The 22,341-nt window shown below is 33.8% G+C and overlaps 1 protein-coding gene across 2 annotated transcripts in view; it reads left to right on the forward strand.

The window, feature by feature from the left end:
• The first annotated feature begins 7,859 nt into the window (after nt 1-7,859).
• The window catches only part of LOC145277726 (uncharacterized), a 44,570-nt gene continuing 30,088 nt past the window's right edge, over nt 7,860-22,341 (forward strand). The window contains exons 1-2 of one of the 2 annotated variants that reach the window (XM_080129429.1): nt 7,860-8,172; nt 9,084-9,110. The gene's annotated coding sequence lies outside the window, so the exon portion shown is untranslated. The remainder of the gene's footprint in view (nt 8,173-9,083; nt 9,111-22,341) is intronic. The other variant, XM_080129428.1, reaches the window with a different exon arrangement.

Here is a 22,341-nt window from a genome sequence, read left to right on the forward strand (position 1 = left end):
ACAACGGAGGTTGTCATTGAGTACACAACAACCAGACAGCAATCAACAGAGAGTACATGGAGATTAGCTAAACCTTTACTCAAGAAGGAATGAACCTGGGAGGGTGAACCTTCTAGAACTGAAGAGAACCATACCCTAGCCCAACAGCATATGCTCAACTGGTACAAACACCTACTTAATCTGTGCCAGGAATGTTAAAAAGAAAATAATTAAGTCAGTTTTGAAAAAGATATTATTTAAATTTATTAGTTTTAATTTGCAGAATTTAGATGCAAAAAGAAACATTTTATTACTTTTAGTAAGTTTAACAGAGTTTATTTGTGTGTATCTGTGCCAGAATAACATATGGAAATAAATGTAATGAAAGTCCAATGATCATCAACTAACGATTTGAGGTATTTGAATTACTCTGACCACTGTTTTCCTCTTGAGTGTTATTTTCTCACAACATTTCAGCTTATGTAACTTTCAACTTTCTTCAGGTCTATCTTGTTGAACCCGGGAATTTTTTTTCTGTTGAACTCAGGAATCTGTATAAAATTTCAAACAGAATCCTTTATTTAATACATAAGATTTTGTTTCAAGAACCCATAGTATAATGGATAAAGCGCTAGGTATAATTCAGTTCTACGTGACATTCTTCTGGGGGTGGAAATTCCAATTCTCGGCGCAAGACTCCTAAGAATACATTTGTGAATTATTTAAACTTCAACCCTCGTCATGGCTGACAAAACAAAAGCATGCTACCCCCATGGATTAAATAAAGGGTTCTGTGCAGATTCTTGAGTTTGACAGAAAGATTCTTAAATTTAATAAAATACACCTGAAGAAGGTCGGAGGTTGCATCGACATAACATTGTGAAGAATAACACTCAAGACGAGAACAGTAGTCCAAATAATCTAAATTATCAAGTCTCATCTAAAAATATTTGGAAGATAATGATTTCTTGTTTCTTGATCTTCTTTGCTACAATGCACACCCATGTATGAAAATTAGTTTTCTGTTGATTTTCTTGTTTTTGTTTGTAGCAGCTGTTGGCTGCTACAAACAGGCAGAGACTACATCTCACAACTTTGAGATTTGAAATTCATTTTCTCCTGGTTTGTCCAATCACAAGCCAGCTCTCTATCACGTGACCGAGTATATAAAAGGCAAAACCATGAACCCTTCTATCTCTTTTTTGCTGGTCTGCCCAACAGCAAATATCGCCGGGGAGGGGGGCTTTGGCCCCCAGGCTGAACGTGGGTACCCAAACGAACATTCTTTATCACGCTAAAGAACATACATCACTACAACTCACACTCACGCATGACAACACGTCAACGCACTGAAGACTTTGCCCTTTCTTTCTCTTTTAAAGGTTTCCTTCATACCAACGACTACTACCTATAAACACGCCGGCATGATATTAATTCTATCTTTTAATACATGGAACACTTTTCTCTCTATCAACGAACTCTTCACAACTATTATAATACAAGCGTGTATGAACACTGAACTCTCTTACTAATACGTTCCTCTCTTGTACTCTTCTAATAAAGCTACTAACGAAGATAGCAAATAAAGTTTGTTTATAAAATGTTAAAATGAGACTTCCTTTCGTTGTCTTCATTATTAACTAAATGTTCATGAAAATTGCACAAGACAAGGCATGAAGCCACTTTATGTAAGAAGCGATTCATAATAATAAAAATATGAGAGGAAAGTAAAATCACTTTGTCATGCCGTACCACCACGTGAATTTGAAATTTTACAAGTACATTTTATAGGACAAAATAGTGACCAAGCGCATAGATGCATTTTTAACATTTTATTCCGTTGTTTCAATTTGTGAGCAATAAAATCTGAAGAGATTTTCAAGCAAGCAAAGATACACGTTATTTTATGTAGCATTTCCCCCTTCATGTCACCGACCATGCGTTGTTGATTTTGTTATTCCATTGAGTAAAGGTCGACATACTCAGCAATCTTGACCTAAGTTTTTTTTTTTTTTTTTTTTTTTTTTTACACAGAGATCACCACTTATCAAGGCCCGGAAGCCACTCAGGGATAAGGGTTATTGCAAGTACATTACGTTAGTGTGGAGATTTGATGAAGTGATTAATTAAGGGGGCGGTTCATTAGGAATTTGTTAACATTGGACTTGAAGACATCCAAGTTGTAGTCCGGAGGGAAGCAGGCAGACGGAACAGAGTTCCACAGGCGTGCAGTTCTAAGAAAGAAGCTTTGTTCATGGAATCCGCGTTTTGATTTAGGCACAGATATAGAGTGGGGGAAATTTTTCACAGTGGATTCAGCTAGACGGGTGTTTTTCGTGAAAGATTGGCGAGGGGGGACCAGAGATTGGAGTTCAGACGAGCACCTGCCATGAAAATAATGATAAAACAAGGATAGGCTCGCAACGTCTCTTCTGTGGGAGAGAGGTTGCAGGGTAGAGAAAAGGGCATCCCCCACTAAGCCACAAAGTCTATTTTGTACTCTGTCAAGGCATGATAGGCTGTTTTTGGCCGCTCCTGCCCAGATATGGCAACATACATCCACCTTTTCCCCCAAATTGGCTGTCAGGTTATACACCTACACAAATCCACCCATGGTCTCAGTTACATGGCCAACAACTATATAAGTCCCCAAAAAGTGGGAACTTAGACATTTTCTCACATGCTGTCAGTCAGAAGATCTAAGAATAAGACAAAGAGAAAAAAGAAAAATAGTTTTATCATTTTACATTAAAGATTGAGCAAAAAACCTGAAGAAAATAAATTTTCAAGTTTCCCCAAAATGCCACTTTGAATGAAAAAAAAAAAAAAAGGCTGAATTTGAGTTATCACACTCTGCTCATTTGTCTTGCCATTAGCATTCTACTCCAACTTTTTTCATACTGCCTGCGATTATTAACATAATGTCTTAAACTATGACCATGAATGAAGATTGCTTAGCAACGATCTTGTTATGCAGAACTGAATTCTTCTATGTCGTATACTGATCAGATTCACTTTTACTTTACTTGTTTACTTTTAGTAATTTTATTAGCATTCTCATATGGGGAGAACTTTACCACATTTAAAAATTTTTTTTTTTTAATATTTTCCCCCCAAACAAGGCACAGTGCTACTTGGATGTAGGTGGCTTCTATCTGGGACATAAGTTGCAGGGATATTATGTAGGGAGTTAAACAGCAAGATGTTTGTTCAGAGTACACTTGAACTTCTGCATATCAGTACAGTTGAGGAAGCAGGAACCCAGAAGGGAATTCTAGAGTCTAGCAGTTCTGGGAAAGAAACTATTAGAGTAGAATGCTTTCTTACATCTAGGGATCTCTGCTGTTTAGGGGTGGAATTTTGCTCCTTGTCGGGTTTAATGGGGGTATTTACGTCGAGGGAGTACAAGGACTTATAGTTCGTCAGAGCATTCATTAAAATACTTGTAAAACAGGCAGTGGGACAGAGGTTGAAACTTAGATGACAGTTCAGGACCTATCAGGTTGGCAACTCTCTTTTGAACCCTGTCCAAGAGTGAGAGACTAGTAGCAGATATGCACCTGCCCAAATGTGACAACAATGTTAAAATATTTAACTCTCATGTGGATTATCTTCTGGATTGCCCACCGTTACACTGTAAGTTGAAACTCCTCTTTTTCTCATAAGCTGATCTTGTGTATTTAACTGTGTTATTTGTTCGTTGGTTAGATGTAGCCTTAAGACCACTTTTTTCCATGTTAAATTTGGATATTTTATTTTATATATTCTCTTTTGTATTTATGTAAATCTGTATTTGAATTTATAACTTGTTGATCTTATTTTTTTTTTTTTTAATCTTTAATTTTTATTTTATTTTTTTTTTGCTTGGGAGTCAACAGTTATCAAGGCGCGAAGGCCACTCGAGGATAAGGGTTAATGAATGTAAGTCGGTAGTATAGTAATCGTTAATGGTGTAAATTGGGTAGAATTTGATTATTATGAGGACGGCTCAACAAGCACTTGCTTACATTGGATTTGAAGGCTACTATGTTATATTCAACTGGGAAGAAGGCCAGCGGAAACTTAGTTCATGGAATCTGCATTTAGATTTAGGTACAGATAGAGAGTGGGAGAAAGCGAATATATTGGTTGTAGCTAGGTGAGTGTTTTTGTAAAAGTTTGGCAAGGGGGACCATAGATTGAAATTCAGTCAAGCACTTGCCATGAAAATAATGACAGAGCAGAAACAGGCTCGCAACATCTCTTCTGTGGGAAAGATGTTGCAGAGAAGAAAAAAGGGCATCACCTACTTGGTTTCAATGTTGGTTTTGAACTCTATCAAGGCTGGATAGGGCGTGCTGAGCAACTCCTGCGCAGATGTGGCAACATTACTCAATTTTAGGGCGTACATGGCCCTAATACATATAGAGGATTGCATCAGCAGTGAGATACCTTCTGGAGCAGTAGTGTGATTCAATCATTTTTCCAGCGATCTTGGCAACAGATTTGATGTGTTCCATTTCAGGTCAGGAGTGAAGGGGGAGCCTCCCTAAGGTGAAAGCCATTCATTTCAATTGATACCAGATGGGGATCAGAGCATTGATAATGTAAAGATAGAAGCTTGGTTTTAGATGCATTAAAATTAACCAGCCACCTCTTTCCCATTGCACCACGTGCTCAAGATCAGAGGAGAGAGAATCAGAGAGAACTTGGTAATTTACAGTCTTTGAAGTGTTGCCATAGATGGTAGTGTTGTCAGCATAAAAGTTTTAAATGAATGATGTGATTTGGAAGATCATTGATGCAGATCAGGAAAAGGGCTGGGCCAGGATGGACTCCTGAGAGACTCCAGCATTCTGTGAGCTTCTGATTTCTGCCCCTCAACTACTACTCTTACAAACCTATCAGAGAGAAATGATTTATATAATTGAGAAGACATTTCTAGCCACACAGTAGTTGAAGATCTTGTGAAGTAGACCTTTATGCCATACCCTATCAAAGGCCTTTGATATGTCAAGAACAATTGCCATAGAAAGGAAGCCTTCATTGAGAAATTCGCTAATCCTATGAGATATAACTGTTAGCACATCTGCTGTAGATCTAGCAGAACGGAATCTATATTGCATGTCACCGAGGAGGTTATTTTTGTTGAGTTGGTTGACTACTTCTCACAGATTCCAGCAACTTACTCATGATGCACAGGAGACTTATTGGTCTGTACTGAGAGGGAGATGACCAATCACCTGAATTTTTAAATACGAGGCATACTAATGAGGCTTTCCAGGCGGTTGGGAAGCAATTCTCCTTAAGACAATCCTTAAACAGCTTTATATTTGCTCGATTTACTTGCCTCCACACACAGTCAGTTTTTAAGATGGAAAAATTCCAGCATTAAAAAAAAAAATTCCAGCATTGGGACAAAAGTAAAAATTTGCCTGAGTTTTGCTTTTTTACAATTTGCCAGAGTGAATTTGAGAAAGGATTTCTTCTGGTCTTTCACTGACCAAGAACAGAAAAGATAAAGCTTAGTATCAGAACAGATATTACATGTTATTCTGTGGCGACCGAAGTGTGAAGTGATTCCTATGGCCACTAACAAGCAAATGGCCCTAATTGTTACACTATCTCTTTGAAATTCAGTTTCTTTGTCACTTCCAAAAGCAAGTAAGTTTTTACAGGAACGTGTTAACTGAAAGTGTTTTCAACCAATGTAAATCGTTTCAAACCCCCCTAAAAGTAACAAGTCCATATGAAAAGTGTAAAGTTAGAAATTTCTATAACACAGTCAAATGCTAGAGACAGAGAATTCTCATGCACCTTGAACAGGACTCCAGAACGTCTGCTTACGACCTCCCTCCCTTCCCATCTGTGCTTTAGTCCAGAGAAGACAGAAAGGACTCGGTAACTCACATATCAGCCTTCATCGACTTGCGCACATCCATACATGCACTATCAAGGATAAAGTAAACCAACATGTACACAATACCACACTGCCAAATACTTGCACATGTATATGATTTACTAATGCATATTTATAGTGGCCGATGTTTACACACCGATGTCAAAAATCAAAATGCGTAAACTCGTTTGTAGATGCATCATCTGCACATACACTATCCTGAATAAAAACAAATAATTATATTTTGAACCAATCAGAGAACCTTCTGAATTTATTTGAAATGATTTTTCTGAGAGCCACCTAAATTCTTTAAAAAATCAGATTTGCCTTCAATAAACCAGTGGAACTCAGTTAACCCGTGCCTATAGATTGGTGTCGCTGGGCACCCCTCTGTTGGGTACTAATCTCTGCAACATCTCCACACACACACACACACACACACACACACACACACACATTAACGAACACATAACTCATTGACTTAATATTGTCTGCCAATCTGTATAAACTTTATTCATTGAAATGTTTCTAAACTTTATCACTGAACTTCTTTTCTAATACAAAACCAAATGAACATTGATTCTTATAAACAACTTTCTATAAATTATAATTTATATAAATGAGCAGAAAGTTTTGATTATGATTTTCCTGACTCTTTTAAAGCAAGGCTCTTAAATCGATTCAGACTTCTACAGTGTCTCAACAAATGTATCCGCTTTTTACAAGAACTCTAAAAATATTCACGAACATTCTATGTTTCTCCTATTGTTATAAACTTCCATTTTAAAAATATATAAAATATATATTTTGTGAATACATGCCTTCTGAACTCATTATTTTATTTTGTTTACCGTGTAACATGCCTCTTGTTTTTCTCATATTTGATTATAAAACCTGCAAACCTTTTTCACTAAAAATTTTTCTCTGAAATATGTTTATCCCCAAAATACTTTTCCCATTACAAAACACCCTAAAGTAAAACCCTAAAACTGATGTGGGACACATCCCCAAATATTCACACTATGAATATTTTTACTTGTGACTACTTATTGAATTTTCTTTATCAAACACGTGATTGCCCGATGAAAATCTTCATGATTGAAAGTAACTTTTATATATTCTTATATCTTGTATAAAAATGTTTTGTTATAAAATTTCGTTTTTCTTAGTTTTCATTTACAAAAAAAACTTTGTTGTTAACACTTGCTAACTATTGACTCTTCTATTCTCTCAATGCTTCATTGATTCCCATTTTATTATGCTTGAGTATCTGTATATATTTGTTCATTTTCTTTCTTCGCTAAAACATAACTTTTATACCTTAATTCATATTAAATATCGGTGTGGCTCTTGATACTAATCAAAGTTGCTATCATCGTCCAAAATGACCCTGCCAAAGTCAGTGACCATGCCACATTTCCTAGTCATAAGCCCAAGGATATCTCAGTTTGCAAACAACATTTTTTCGGTGGTGGTGGTGGTGGGGGGATACAAATGAATCAGAGGGAAGTTTATTTCTTAAAACTATCCAACGCATTCCAGCATGTAAAACGAGTGTTAAACCGATGATGATGATGATGATGATGATGATGATGATGATGTGGATTATTTTGCTTCTTTTTTTTTCTTAATTATTAATTTTTTTCAACAGAAAATAGTCGTAGAAATGACGCAATAAAGAAAATATATTCCCCATTTTTATAAACAAGTCCAAGGAGGATAACTCAAGTGAATAATTGTCTAATTAAATGACAGGGATCTAATGACTGGTCTTTTGACTAAGGAGCAAAGTGTAGTATTTGTTGTGTTCTGATACTACACTTCGTCTTTCCCCCGTCCTTGGTCAATGAAGGAGAAATCTTTTAGATTGCGGTAATTAAACATTTTGTTCCAATTCAGAGTACTCTTTTTGGGGAACTGGATTTTCTTGTGTCTGACTTTGCCCTCCTGGGGAGCTAAGTAAATAGTGACATAACCGAGAGAACTTTGCTCAAAACTTGTCATTTATTTCTTGGTTACAACTGACAAATCTAAATATTGAACTTTGCTTCGTAGGTGACGCGGTTAGAATATTGGCATTGGAAAATTTCTAATGGTAATTTGTTAAAGAGATTACCATTTAAAGAAAAGTAAAAATAAAAATAATCGTAGGTAATTTCATCCACATTCCGTAGACAGACGTGGGTGTGGCTGAGATGGACTTTAATTCAAGAGGAACAAATTAGGTCGGCGCCGTAAAAAAGGGAGGGGGGACCAGCTGAGGATACGCATGCGCACCTCGGTTTTCTTCCACTTTACAACACGGAATAAAAATGGTGAGTGGTTTTTCATTTCCAAACCTTTTAAATCTTCGTTTGGTCCCTTAACTACTCTAAGCACCATTGCACGTATAAATTGCGACGTGGGATCCGAAAGTGTACATATCGACCTTTGCTTTAAAGACAGAATTCGCAAAAACCCCAGTTCTTACCCCTCCTCCTTCGTTTCTCTCCCTCCCTTCGTTCCGACGTTCCATGTGTAAATTTCTCTTCTTGTCTCCTCCTCCTTTTTTTTATTTTATTATTTGAAATGATCGTATATATATTCTAAAATAATTACTCCCTCTCCTGTGACAAGTATAATTCTGATTTTTCCTGACTGTATCGACAGTTTCCAATCGGAAAACTGAAATAAGACTAGAAATAAAAATGTATGTATAAAAAATATCGCGCTTTCTTTAGAACTTGTACAAGTCGTAACCTGTGCGATACTTTATTGTATAAAAGGGGGAGGGCCTTGAAAATCCTTTCTTGGGCGGCCCCAAGGGACTAGATACCCGGAGATTGCAGTCTAGGGAGGTGCATCTACCCGTCTGGCGTCTGCTCACCCTGAAAAGACGATCGCTGACAATGCAGAAAACCCACTGACCTAAAAAGAAATAAGCATAAATGTTAAAAAAAAGAAGAAGAAAAAAGCCTCAGCAATTCAGTTTTGCAATAATAATATTGATTTGAGTGAGTCGTGAATTTTAAGGTGTTTTTTTTTTCAGTGATGATTTATGTAATCATTAAAGATGTATACATAATTTAAAACAAACTTTTAAACAAGTGCTTAAGCTAGCTTAATGTTTATTGTTTATTCTACAGAGCGTTTGAACTTCTATTTAATTTATCTAGTTTTTTGTTTTGTTTTGTTTTCATAATATAGTCTGTTGATATTTTGTTTTTGTTTACTATTCGTTTACTAGGGAGTCGCGTTGAAAAATACCTTATAGGTAAGTCATCGCTCCCGCTAATATTTGTATATTTTTTGTCTTTTAAAATTATTAAACACATTATTATTATTATTATTATTATTATTATTATTATTATTATTATTATTATTATTATTATTATTCGTGTTGTTAATTAAAACGTGCGATTTAAAACAAAACTTTGAACGGCGATCTTGCATAATCTTGCATAATGTTGCGTAGTCGATTTTATAATTCCAATAATAATTTCACCCATGACTTTCTAGACGATGAATCTAAGATGATGATTATTATTATTGTTGTTGTTATTCCAATTGCACTTTTGGAGGGCACCTTCGAAAAGTTGCAATTGGCGGCTTATTATTATTTATTATTGAACTTCCACGGAGACTGAAAATAGACTAGACCCGCCCCTTTCTCTCTGTCGTGGCTACTTTTAGTTTGACAGCAACCTTAAAACCGGACGAACTTTCCACTCTTTTTATTTTGTTTTAATGTTTACATTCTTTAGGGGCCCGTCTTTCTTCTCTCAGATGCGTTCAATAATAATAATAATGATAATATCGATTTCCCCTTTTCTCAGACTTACATTCGCTCTCTTCGGATTCCATGTTCCGCACCAAATGGTATAATGATAATATCTGCGACCTTTTTTCTTCTTGTCTGTTAAAAAAAAATAACTTTACTACTGTCTCCAAGACAAAGAAATCGACAGACAGTTGGAATCCAACATTTTTGTTTTGTTTTTGTTTATTATTTTCCACGATTGTTTTTTGTTTACAAGAACAATCTTATTAACCGACGACTAGGACATCGTTTCTATATTTATTGTTTTGAGTTTAATTTAATCTTTTTTTTTAATCTCCCATTTTGAATGTAAAGCAGTAGTCTATCGATTTTTAAAATAATAATAATAAAAAAATTTAATCAGGAAGGAAGTGTATTTTTAAATTCAATCAATAATTTTTAATTTATCGTTTTCTTTAATTAATTTAGATTTCTTTTTTTGCGTTTCTTTTAATTTGAAAGGTTTTCTTTTTCTTCTTCCACAGAAAATTAATAAAATAATTAAAAATGAATCTTTTAAGATTTGAAGATTTTTTTTTGTACTGAATGTAGCAGTGTTTTGCTAGTAGTCTGAGATTCTCCTTAGACATTTGTCACCAGACATTTTTATATTTAATTCTTATTTAATGGATAACATTAAAACATTCATTTTGCACACAAAGCTGAAACTATATTTAGAGTTATTCTACAATAATAATAATAATGAATTAAATTTAAAAATTGCTACCTTTTAACAATTATTTGTTTATATTTTTTAATTAAAAAATTGTTTTAGTAATTATATAAAAGACAAGACATAAAAATGTTTAAGAAAAACAATAACAGCGTCTCTTAATAAAATAATTTTTTTAAATGAGTTTCTGTCTAAATTTTATTATTTAGTTTGTTTCCATATCTTTTTTATTTTTATATCAAGAAATTTGAATGAAATTCGATAAATTGCGACTTTTAAAAAGTGTATGTGTGTGTGTGTTTTTAACTGAAAAACATTTTTTTTAAGTAATTATGAAATATAAAATATAAGTAGAGAGAAAGAAAAATAATTCATTCTTAAGAAAAAAAAGACACAATGTCTTAATTGTCATATTTAAAAAAAAAAAGTTTTAAAAAATGTGTGAGTTCTAAAAGATAAAAAAAAATAATTAGTTTATTTTCTAAATTCTCTGTTTAAATTCTTTTATTCAGTTTGTATCCATATCAGTTATTCTTCGATGAAATATCTATGCTGCTGGCCTCGGGTTTATCATATATCATCCACGGATTTTTATACGCTTCCTTATTGAATATTGCTTGCATAAATAAAATTGCAATTGAAAAGAAGAAGAAAAGATAGCATTGTCAGTGCTACATTTTGACAATTCTAATTTTGAATGCCCGCTGTAATCAATCAAATATCGTGCTTTATGGATAATTTTTTTTTTTGTTACATATTTTAAATTATTAAATTAATATCTTTATCTATTATTTGATTTGAAGGTGGTACATTTTTTTTTGTTTTGTATTTTAAATTAAAATTCGTCAAAAATTTTATTGATTCAAAAAATTATAACAAAAAATTGTCTTTACTAGTAGTCGTATTCCAAGCCATATCAATATTTATATTTTAATGCGATTATAATTTTCAAATAATGTATTCATCCAAGTGAGATTTTAAACAACCTGTAAAAAATAAAATTCACCATAGTCCCTTTTTACTTGTCTCCTCACGAGGGCAAATTCATACACAAGATCGGTTTTTAATGTGGTGAGAATACAATCCCTTCTCCAAAAGGGACACTCTGAATTGGAAGTAAAAAAATAAATAAATAAAAATAAAATTGCCTTTATCTAGAAGGATTTCTCTTTCTGATCGAGGACAAAACATCACCTACACTTTGATCATAGCTCGAACGCCGATGTTACGTTTTAACAAACTGCATGCGTACCTATTTACTTGCCTCCCCACGAGGGAAAAGCTAGACACAATGTCGAAATTTGAGAAAATATCCAGTCCCCCCTTCTCCTAAAAAAAAAGGGACACTTTGGATGGGATAAAAATTGCCCCAGCCCGTAAAAAAATGTAGGATGTTTCCTCTTCCGACCAAGGACAGAACGGACGCTAAAGACCATGGAAACACAAACTTTAAAGTTTATAATTCTATGTAACACAACATTAATGTTTGAGAAAGTTCTTCAAATTAGAGGATTCGAATTTCTTTTACAAAAAAACCCAAAAAACAAAACAAAAAAAAAAGAGGGAATCGCGATTCCTTTCTTTTGACCAAAAGTATGGTCGAAATTTAAAAAGGTTGGGCAAACTTGATCTAAAAAATAAAAAATGTCTTTCATTTTTCAGAAATTTTCGTTTTCATATAAACCCAAATGCTATTTTTAGGTGAGAAAATTGTATCAAATTAAAAAAAGAAAAACTTAATTAATTGAATAAATATCTTTAAAAAAAAAAACAGAAAAAAAAAACTAATATTTAAGTGTTAGATTCAATTTAAGGACTTGAAAATACCCCTTCCTCTTTTTTTTTTCTAATATTAATGTTTTATAATTTTTCCCAAAGTCGAAAGCCACTCAAGAATAAGAGTTAATATTTTCAGTTGATTGATGGAACGGTACTATGAAATGATCAAGAACAATGTGTGATTAATTCACAGGATGATTTGACAAATATTTGTTAATTTGAAAACAACCATGTTGTAGTGTGTAGGGAAAAATTCCCACAGTAACGTGTCCCACAGATGGGAAGTTCTTGGAAAGAAATTCTGTTTGTGGAAGTTCTGTTTGGTTTTTATGTTTTCATAGGAAAAAAGGGAGTTCTTTGCAGGAATGTGGCGATGCAGAGATTAGAGCTCAGTCAAATAACTACCATGGAAATACTAATAGATTTCGAAATTGATTTTGTACTGTGTTAAGGCAAACTTTTGATTAAATATATTAGTGGTATTGTGTTTTGGTCTTGAAATGTAATTGTTTTCTTACACAAAAAATATTTTGTCATTTTAAACATTTTGTTATTCACTAAAAACACTGATATACACAACAAAATATTTTACAACATAAAGTAAACAATTTTGTGTAAAAAGAATGTTACAAGTTTTGAATATTCTCACATAAAACTATGTTTTTTTTTAATGGAATTTAACGAATTTGAAAGCAAAAACAAATAGGTTCAAAAGATAGCTAGTCAATTATTTAATAAAACAGTATTATCAATAAAAAATATTCATAAATAATATAAATAAAAATAACAATAAAATTTGGATAAAGTTCAAATTTATTAACTAAAAAAAAAGTACATTTTCACTTCAGTACAAAAAATATTAAATTAAGATGCTCAATCAATTTTATCCAAAATGTGCGCAAAAACAATCTCTATAAAACATTTGCACCAAGAATACATTATTTTTTTAATTGAACCAAATGTAAGTGTTGTGTAGGTTGGTTATACTTGAAGAATACCCATTCCTAGTTGGTGTCATACCATATATATATATATATATTATTTGTTTACATTTTTACAAGCAGATGATAAGTGAATAATAAATAATTAAAATTCTATACTGAAGAACTACCCCGTCGAAATAAGATAATGAGTATTGCCTGTGTGTTTTGTTGTGGATTGCAAAGATATGCGATGCAAGTCCTGTCAAACATGGCATATGAATTGCTGACCAAAGTGAGACTAACGCAGGTGTGAATGACAATTTCTCACATGAGAATGCAGTCTAAGAAAGAGGTATAAAAAGAACCAGCTTTCTGCCGGCAGGCAGTTGGCTTTTGAGGTGTATGTTGAAAAGTTCTTTGTTTGCGACATCTACGAGACTTCAAGCTATTTGAGCATATACATTTCTTTTCAAGATGAACAGAAAGGCTTTTGATGTTGTGTTAATCCCGGAATTCATTAATAACATGACTTGTGTGTCAATAGTTGAGTAAATTGAGAATGTTAATTTCGTTTGCAAACTCTGCATCATGGATAAAATAGAGTGTGTCTCTTGTCGCTACAATTGCAAGATGGTGGTGCTCTTGCTGTATTCAGGCAGCTTAGGAACAAAAAACAGTCTTCAGACAAATTAAGTGAACCCTTGTGATCACATATGCAATAAATGCATTTGACCAATTTATAGCATGACACTTTGCCAGGAAGAAATGATGGACAAGATTTGGGTCAAGATACATCAGTTAGATAATTGCTCAAGAAATATGACATGCACATTTGTGTTTGGGTTGTCACGTATTAGGTAGCTTCTGTAAGTTCCATCCAGGATGACTGTAGAGCAATTTCTAATCCATGCACATGCCATCATGATTGATGATGAAAGTTATAAGGTTGCTGCATTCACTCAGAAAATGAGCGAAGCAACAATTTGCTACAAGTGTACTGCTCTTAACTGTATATCAGAAATTGTACACAAAGAATGGACAATCTAGTGTGATGGTTTCACCATAAAAATTCTTTTGATGTGATAGGATCAGGCACATATTACCAGAGTGCTGCAGTTCAGATCTGCATAGGACAGGCAGGGATCAAGTGCTTGAGAGTTGCACCACTGTGAGAAGCAGACTGAATGAGAGTCTGATGGCCAACTACACTCAACAGACAAAGCCGTCAACATTTTCATTGGCAAATAAAAGAAGTATTCTTTATATATACATGCGGGTGTTTATGTGTTGGTCTTTTATGTGCTTTATGCTTATTTTCATGAAGAAAGTAACATCAACAGATGTCCTCTGAGAGTTTTCATAGATGGTTTTATTCGGAGAGAATTTACCTAGGAGAGAGAAACTAGTTATCATAGCTAGTTATTTACTTCTTAAATTTAATTTTCTCTCTTGACAAAATGAGTGATATGCATAAACAGATATTGAAGTAACATTTGCCTTAGATTGCAGGTTTTCTACATTGTTGGCTGTGTTTGATCGTATGGCTTCCCAGAGAGGCTGATCCGAGAACCTAAGTTTTCCCTTCATTTAGAAACATCATTTTTCATCATCTCTCTTTGCTTTGTCTACAGCATTTGACCTTTGGCCCCTACCTCAATTTTACATCACCCATCTTTCATACAATTTGGGAAATGATTTTGTTTTACAGATCTGTGTTATCATGCACCCAATGTGACCCTTGTCAAAATTCACACTGGTTAACTTAATTGTTACTGATATAGGGCCCTTAATATTTAACAAAGGGAATAAAGAGGACCCTATACTTTGCTACATCTGTCTAACCATTGGTGTCTAAGGAAATCATCAAATCGGTTGTCAGAATCCGCAAAGCCTGTTAGTCAATTGTTCAAGCATCAGTTTATTAGAAGAAATGAAACTATGAAGAACAAATAGAACAGGTACATGATGGATATAACTTATTACTGTGTTGGTTATTTTTTTTTAATGCTTATTAGTTGCAATTCCTCTGGATTTGCAGTACAGTGAGCATTTTATTGGCCAGATTCCACAAGTGTTCTTTTTCAGTTGGAATTTTTTTATAAATGAGACCTATCAACTGAAATATTGACAAGCACTGAAATGAGTTTTCTAATATAGTTAAGGGGTTTTGGTATGCCTCTGCATTATCTGGATAATCATTGCAGTCAGAAAAAAAAATGTTCTATGTTGAAGACCAGCTACTGGTATAAGGTCATGTTCAAATACAATCTGCTGTCTTCCATGGTGCCAGCTGACATGCTGCATAAGTACCTGACACAAGGGACCTGCTCCAGGCTACACTGTTTACGATGAGAACATTAGGAAAGTAAGGCAAAGTAAGAAAGTTAGTGTTACTTAGATGTTTTTTTATGGATCGCAAAGATGTGCAAGTTGAGTCTCGTCATGCCAACGCTGGAATGACACATTGCATGCGTTCCTAGTCAAAGGGATGAAAATTCTATTTAAAATTGAAATGTAACCAACTGATGGTGTGAGATACTGAATCCATCCAAAAAAAACATTACTTCATGGTAATTAAGTTTTCATCAGACACAGAAGTGTGGTGAGCAATGAACAGTGGTTTTGACTAGTATTAATTGATTTTTTTTCCTTTTTAACTAATGTTATTTTATAAAAAGAGTTGTGTGAAAAAAGCTCAAAATCGGTTGGATTATGCAAGTACCATAAGTTGTTCAAAAGTTATTAAAATTTTGTGTAAAAATTTGTGTTTTTTTCATCGGACATTTTTCTTTAATAATCCTTTTTAAAAAGTGGGCCAAAATATGGACCTCATCATTTGAAGGAATTGAGTAATTTCTTCTTCATTTATATAATTTTTTTAAGCTATTCTCATGAAACTTGGTACACTTACTTAACATTATGTGCTTTCTACTTATGCAGTCAAATTTTATTCATTTCTCTACTTTAAACTATAAATTATAAATTAAATATGTAAATTCCAAAATTTGTTAAACTGGCACATTGTATCATACAGATTGTGAGGTAATTTAATACAGTTTTAATTTCTTTTAAGTCACTACATAGTGTCCGTATCACAGTAATTGCATTATTAATATTTGTTTTAAAGAAATTGTGTAACTCAAGAAAAAATACTTTTTAAAAGCATTACACTGCATTAAAATGTTTCTTTCAACAAGGTTGAAGCAGGTTACTTTTAATGCTTCACAGTTCTGTATATATGTCTTCCATAATATACCAGATAAAATTTGTATCCTAGCACTGATATTCAGACTTTTAGTCCCGGTGACCCCCCCCCCCCCCGATAAATAAGAACATGGCTACAGCTAATAGTTACCGAAAATGGCTACATGTCATTCAAATACTATACGGTCAGAAAGGGGCTGATCATTTTCCACACAGGATAGATATTTATTATGCTTGTTTCTTTTCTGTTCTTGCTTTGTGATGTTTTTTTTTTTAATTATTCACTTTTGTTTTTACCAAGCTAAAAAAACTTCAAAATCAGCATTTTTTTCCCAATTTACACTTTTTTTTTCATGATAATAAAAAAGTGCAATGCTGTATTTGTTTAATGTTTGGTGTTTTGGCGAGAATGAAAATGTAATATTTGTTCTGATACTACACTTCATCTTTTGTGTCCTGTCAGTGACAAAATCCCTTTAAACCAAGGCAATTAAAATTTTTATTTCAATCTAGAGTTCCTCTTTTTAAAGAGTTGGATTTCCCAGCATTAAAAATCAACCTTATGTGCAACTTAAAATTAACATTATTACAACACAAGAGATGGTTTATTTAAGCACATTAGGTATGAAATTTTGCTGATGTCCATCAAAAAGATATTATTGGCTTTTAATGCTATTTCAACAGGATAGGGCAATGAAGATGCTTTCTGTCTCCTAGAAAAACTTTGCCAGTTTGCACATTCTTTAAAAATACTGGAGATCTGTCCTCTGTATCTCAGTACAAATCCATCAGTTTCCTGCACATCATGAGTAAATTTGTGATAAATCAAGAAACATCCAATCAACTCAGCAAAAGCAGTCAACCCGGTGACAAGCAATATGGATTACATACTGAAGAATTAACAACAGACGTGCTGACTGTAATATCACAAATAATAAGTAAATCTATCCATGGGGATTTCATCTCTAGGGTGATAGCTTTTGATATATCAAAGGTCTTTGATAGAGTTTTGCACAAAGGGTTGCTTGCCTATCCTATCAACTAAATCCATTCTCTTTGATAGGCCTATAAAAGATTTTGATGCCCAGAAGTCTAATGTGTATATAATATATATATATATATATATATATATATATAATCATGCTAGCATCCTTCAAAAATCTATTCTGCGATCACGTGTTTATATCTGTGTAGACAACACAACAGTCTATGACACTACTTTGAAGAACATTGCTGATCAAAATTTTGCTGATTCCTCACTTCTAATCTGGAACATGATGCAATGAGGAGAAAGGTGCTTGTTACCTTTTAAAACCATTAAAACAGATTTCTCTCTTTTCACCACCAATGCTTGGATGTGTCGTTTTGCTGCAGTTAAGACAAATAGTTTGTTCATGAAGGGAATTCCTTGCATTGATAAGCTCTTTCACTCCAGACCTAAAATGAAAGACTTACATCAAATCTGTTGCTAAAGTCCCTGAAAAAATAGAACATTATATCACTCCAGAAAGTACCTGACTCCTGACGCAATCTTCTACCTCTATCAGAATCAAACACATCCTAATATAAAGTACTGCTGCCACATCTGGGGAGGTTTTGTTCAGTGCACTCTTTCTTGCTTTGACAGGTTAGAAAATCAACTTTGCAATCTAGTGAGGAATGACAAATATTCCTGTCTACAGTGCTTCTCTCACAGAAAAAAATGCTGTTAGTATTTCTCTACTCTATCATTATTTGCATGGTAGGTGCTCGACTGAGCTCTAATCTCTGGTTTTCTCCTGTAAAACGTTCACAGCAATAACTTGTCTAACTAGCATCATTACAAAGAACTTTACTTTTTTTCCTTTGTGTACCTAAAGCCAATCAGGACTTACATGAACAAAGTTTCTTTCTAAGAACTTCCCATCTATAGAACATATTACCATGGGACTGCTTTCCTGCAGATTACAATATAATCATCTTCAAGTCCAATGTCAACAAATATTTCTCGATCAGTCCTCTTTAGTAGTCAAATTTTGTCCATTCTGCCCATCTTTTTCAATTTTTTCATGGTGTTTTCATCAGCCAGTTGACAATCTCTTTAACTCTGAGTGATTATTGGCCTTGATAAATCGTGACTTAGTACAAAAAAATCTTCACTTCAAATGACTTGTTGAAATGATTGTGGGGATACAGCCATCTCAACCAGTAGGAGGTTTGTTCCTGAATGGGTTTCACACTCATTCGGACCATAACCCTTAAGTTTTAATTGTGGAGTTATCTCAAAGATAATGCCTATCCAAGCAATTTCTAGACTATTCCTAAACAAAAGCTATGTGGGTGGAGGAGGAAGCCGCCTCAACTCACCTAAGGTTTTTTTTTTTATAATCACCATTTATCAAGACCCAGAGGCCACTCGAGGATAAGTTCCAATGGGTATACATTAGTCAATGTGATTATAGCGTATTAAACATACCTAGTGGGAATTTTGTCAATTGGATTACTTAGGGGGACGGTTCATCAAGAACTTGTTCATGTTGGACTTGAAGACAATCAGATTGTAGTCAGCTGGAAAGCAGGAAATCGGAAGAGAGTTCCACAGCCGAGCTGTTCTAAAGGTGAATACAAATACAACAAGTGAAGCATACATGGTCCCCCATGAGTGCGCGGTGAACGAGGCATAAAATGTTCAGCATTTGCCCCCCCCCCTCCCCATTTAGACCCAAAAGTCCTGAGGGGACGTCAAATCCTGGTGAAAATGAACAAACGGTGCAGTTTTAGGCCTTAACATATGTAAAGTTGAGTTCTGCACCACGCAAAAAAAGAAATGACTAAGTCCATTATTTGCCCCCCCCCTCCCCTCACCATTTAGCCCTAAAAGTCCCCAAGGTTTTAACATATTTAAATTTGAGTTCAGCACCATGCAAAACTGCTAAATAGACATACACAGAAAATTTTAGACAAATATAAAATAGTCCCAAAAATGGAGTGTTTTTATTAGCCCTAAAAGAGCCCCTGGAGCACACCCAAGAGTTATCGCGAAGTATAGACAAACAAAATTATATAGATCAGTTAGTTACAACTTTTTAGAAAGCTTTATAAAAATCCAAGGCATCAATTTTTTTTTAATAAGCACAAAAGTGTCAATTTTAACCCAAAAGGCACCCCTGGGGGGTGGGGGAGCAACTGGAGTTTTCTTGGAAAATCCGTTCTGTTACTTTTTTACTCATATCATGTTTAATGTTTGTGTAAAATTCCAAAAACTTCCAAGGCGTAGTTATTGAGAAAACTGCAGACAGACGAATGAACAAGGGTGAATTTATAGGTCCACCCTCTTTTTGTCAGCGGATCAATTATATAATACTTAATTGAAAAGGGTCATCGCAGCCTATATATGTACAGTCCAAGAGAGGAAGGTATCAGTTGGTATTGGGGAAGAGAACGTCACCCTGTATATATAACACCTGCAAAATCGGATTTCTAATCTCTGTGTAAAACATGACCCCATAATTTTATTGTAGATTTCTATTTTGTAAAGTAGAATTTGATTACTTTTTGGATGTAACTAAAATTGTGAAAACAAATTTGCAATTTTCTGTATTGTTTATTTTGGTTTCCGCAAATACAGTTTAACAGGCAACTGTGAATTTTTTACATGATAAGGGCTGTCCCTTTTTCATGTAAGTAAAAAAATAGGAAATTAGTTAAATGTAAATATGAAATAGGATAATCAAGGATTCAAATTTGCGAAGCTAGACTTGAAATTGAGAATTGCAATCATGAGTTAAAATAAATACAGAATGTTATTGAAAATAAGGAATGTCGAATTGCCATAAAATAGTTAGATATCTGTTTATTGAAAAAGGAATGTAATGATGAATTTTGTTCCTGTTATAAAAATGAAAATTAAAATAAGGAATTTAAAAACGGACAATGGAAAATGTTATTTGTAAACTGGGTTACGAAAATTAGGTTAGAGGGTGGGCTTTGTAAGAAACATGTGAATAACAATGCATGCTTAAACACGGAGGCATGTCGTGCCATGTTTTCATATGCATGTGCTTGGTCATGCAGTGACGTCATGAGTTATGAATTTAGTTAGATAAGTCAGAATCAGTCAGTTAGGAGAAGCTAGAGAAGGGAGTCAGATCAGACCGATTCTCCGTTAGAGTCAAGGCACCCTCTGGGAGTGAGAGGTTTTAGAGATAACCATGTAACAACTTTGAATCCCTGAAATACAAAATCATGTCCGACCGGTCGGAGAAGAAATAAACGTATCATCATGTGGTTTTGTAAAACAAAAAAACACAATGTAGGGTCCATTCGTTGAACCATGGTAAAAGAAACAAGTATAGACACAACGAAAAAAAGAAGAAAAATAGATACATTAAAATTATGTATCGATAGATTTATATGCTAAATTAAGAAGAAATAAGAAAATAAAACAGATAGCTCGATCGACATACAGATAACAAATTGTTGATTTTGAATATGAAAATTGAAAACACAGAAAGAAAAAATATTAGCGTTATGGTGTAGAAAAATAAACAGAAGAAATTGAAAAAAAAAGATATATCGATCAACATACTGATAATAAATTGTTGATTTTGAATATACAGCCAATGTGTAAAACAGAAAGAAAAAGAAGAAATAGAACATATGAATTTAGTTACAGAGTGTGGTGAAATGACCCTTTCACATTACCAGAGAGAAAATACATCAATCAAAAATATTTGTTATGAGTTAGAAGTTACACAATTATATACATTTAAAATGTTGCAATTTTTAGACTGTAAAACTCAGTGTCTTTTGTAAAGAAACAATGGACAGGCTGCCAAATGTGAAAATTTTTTTCTCTCGAATTGTACTTTTTTTTTCTTAGGGATTTTTTTTTTTCCGGTGTGGAAATTGTATGTAAATCAGTGTAAACTGTTTTATGAAATGTTAAAATGTATGTTTTCTAGGAAATGGCAGAAGAAGCCATAATAATAATAATCACTCGGATAAGTAAAATGTGATTTTTTTTCTTTTTTCTTTAAAAAAAAAAACCCTAGAGTTGGGTGACGTGGACAATTTTAGTTTCCATCGATTTGAACTTTTGTTTTGTGAAGGATTGTCTGGAAGTTTATAAGTGAGTCGTTTTTTTGTTTTTGTTTTTGGAAACGACTATGTATTTTAATTGTAAATGTCTATGTATTTTTTGGAAACGACTGACTTTTTATTTTTAATATTCCCTTAACACTTCCTCCTTCAGAGGAAACCAGTTGAACCCGCCTAGGGTGAATGCCGTAGAACAAACAAGCAAAACAAATACAAGTTCAGTGTCAAGGGATTGGACCTAGTAATTCACTCCCATTCATCTGTTCATTTGTTTGCACTTTTCTCAATTACTACGCCTTGGATTTAAAAAAAATTGCACAAACATTAGTCATGGTAAAGTAAATTTTTCACTTGGGGACTATGCATGCTCGGCTTGTAAAACATTCTGTAGATGCTACTAGGTGTGTATTATGGACATAAAAATCTAAAAGAATATGGTTACTCCCTATCTCTGAATTATTTCCATAAGTTGGTTGTGTACAATGTTTGCCTTAAAGGTTATCCTGTATATAATATTTTGATTGCAGAAATTCCCTTCTGGACTAAATTACTGTAGGTTTGCAATAACAGATACCAAATACAAATTTATTGTGTCTAGAATACTATCCGGTACATTATGTAACTTTACAACTTCATTATAGACAGAGTCAGGCATTACAATAAAATCCTACAATTCATCCTAAGAGAGAAATCATCACTACTGCCAAGATCATTAGAGGAAGTAGTTCCTATTTTTTCCTCTAATTCATGATTGCTCTTACCGCCTCCACTCAACATCACCTAAAATTACACATAATAGACTTGTATTCCCCCGTCACCCTTATTAACTGAATCATAAACTCATAGAAATAACGTTCACTTCTGATTCGCAGATTCATAAAATAATGATTTTTTCTCATGGATTATACACAACATGGCTTCTGCAAGGCAAGCGTTATGTGAAATTATTACACCATATACACACATTACACCAACATTACGTGTAGATTGGCCGCTTGCATACATTTAAACAAAACCAACACTAAAA

This window comes from Euprymna scolopes, chromosome 6, assembly GCF_053919585.1.
Source record: "Euprymna scolopes isolate OS-2025 chromosome 6, ASM5391958v1, whole genome shotgun sequence".
Taxonomy (NCBI): domain Eukaryota; kingdom Metazoa; phylum Mollusca; class Cephalopoda; order Sepiida; family Sepiolidae; genus Euprymna; species Euprymna scolopes.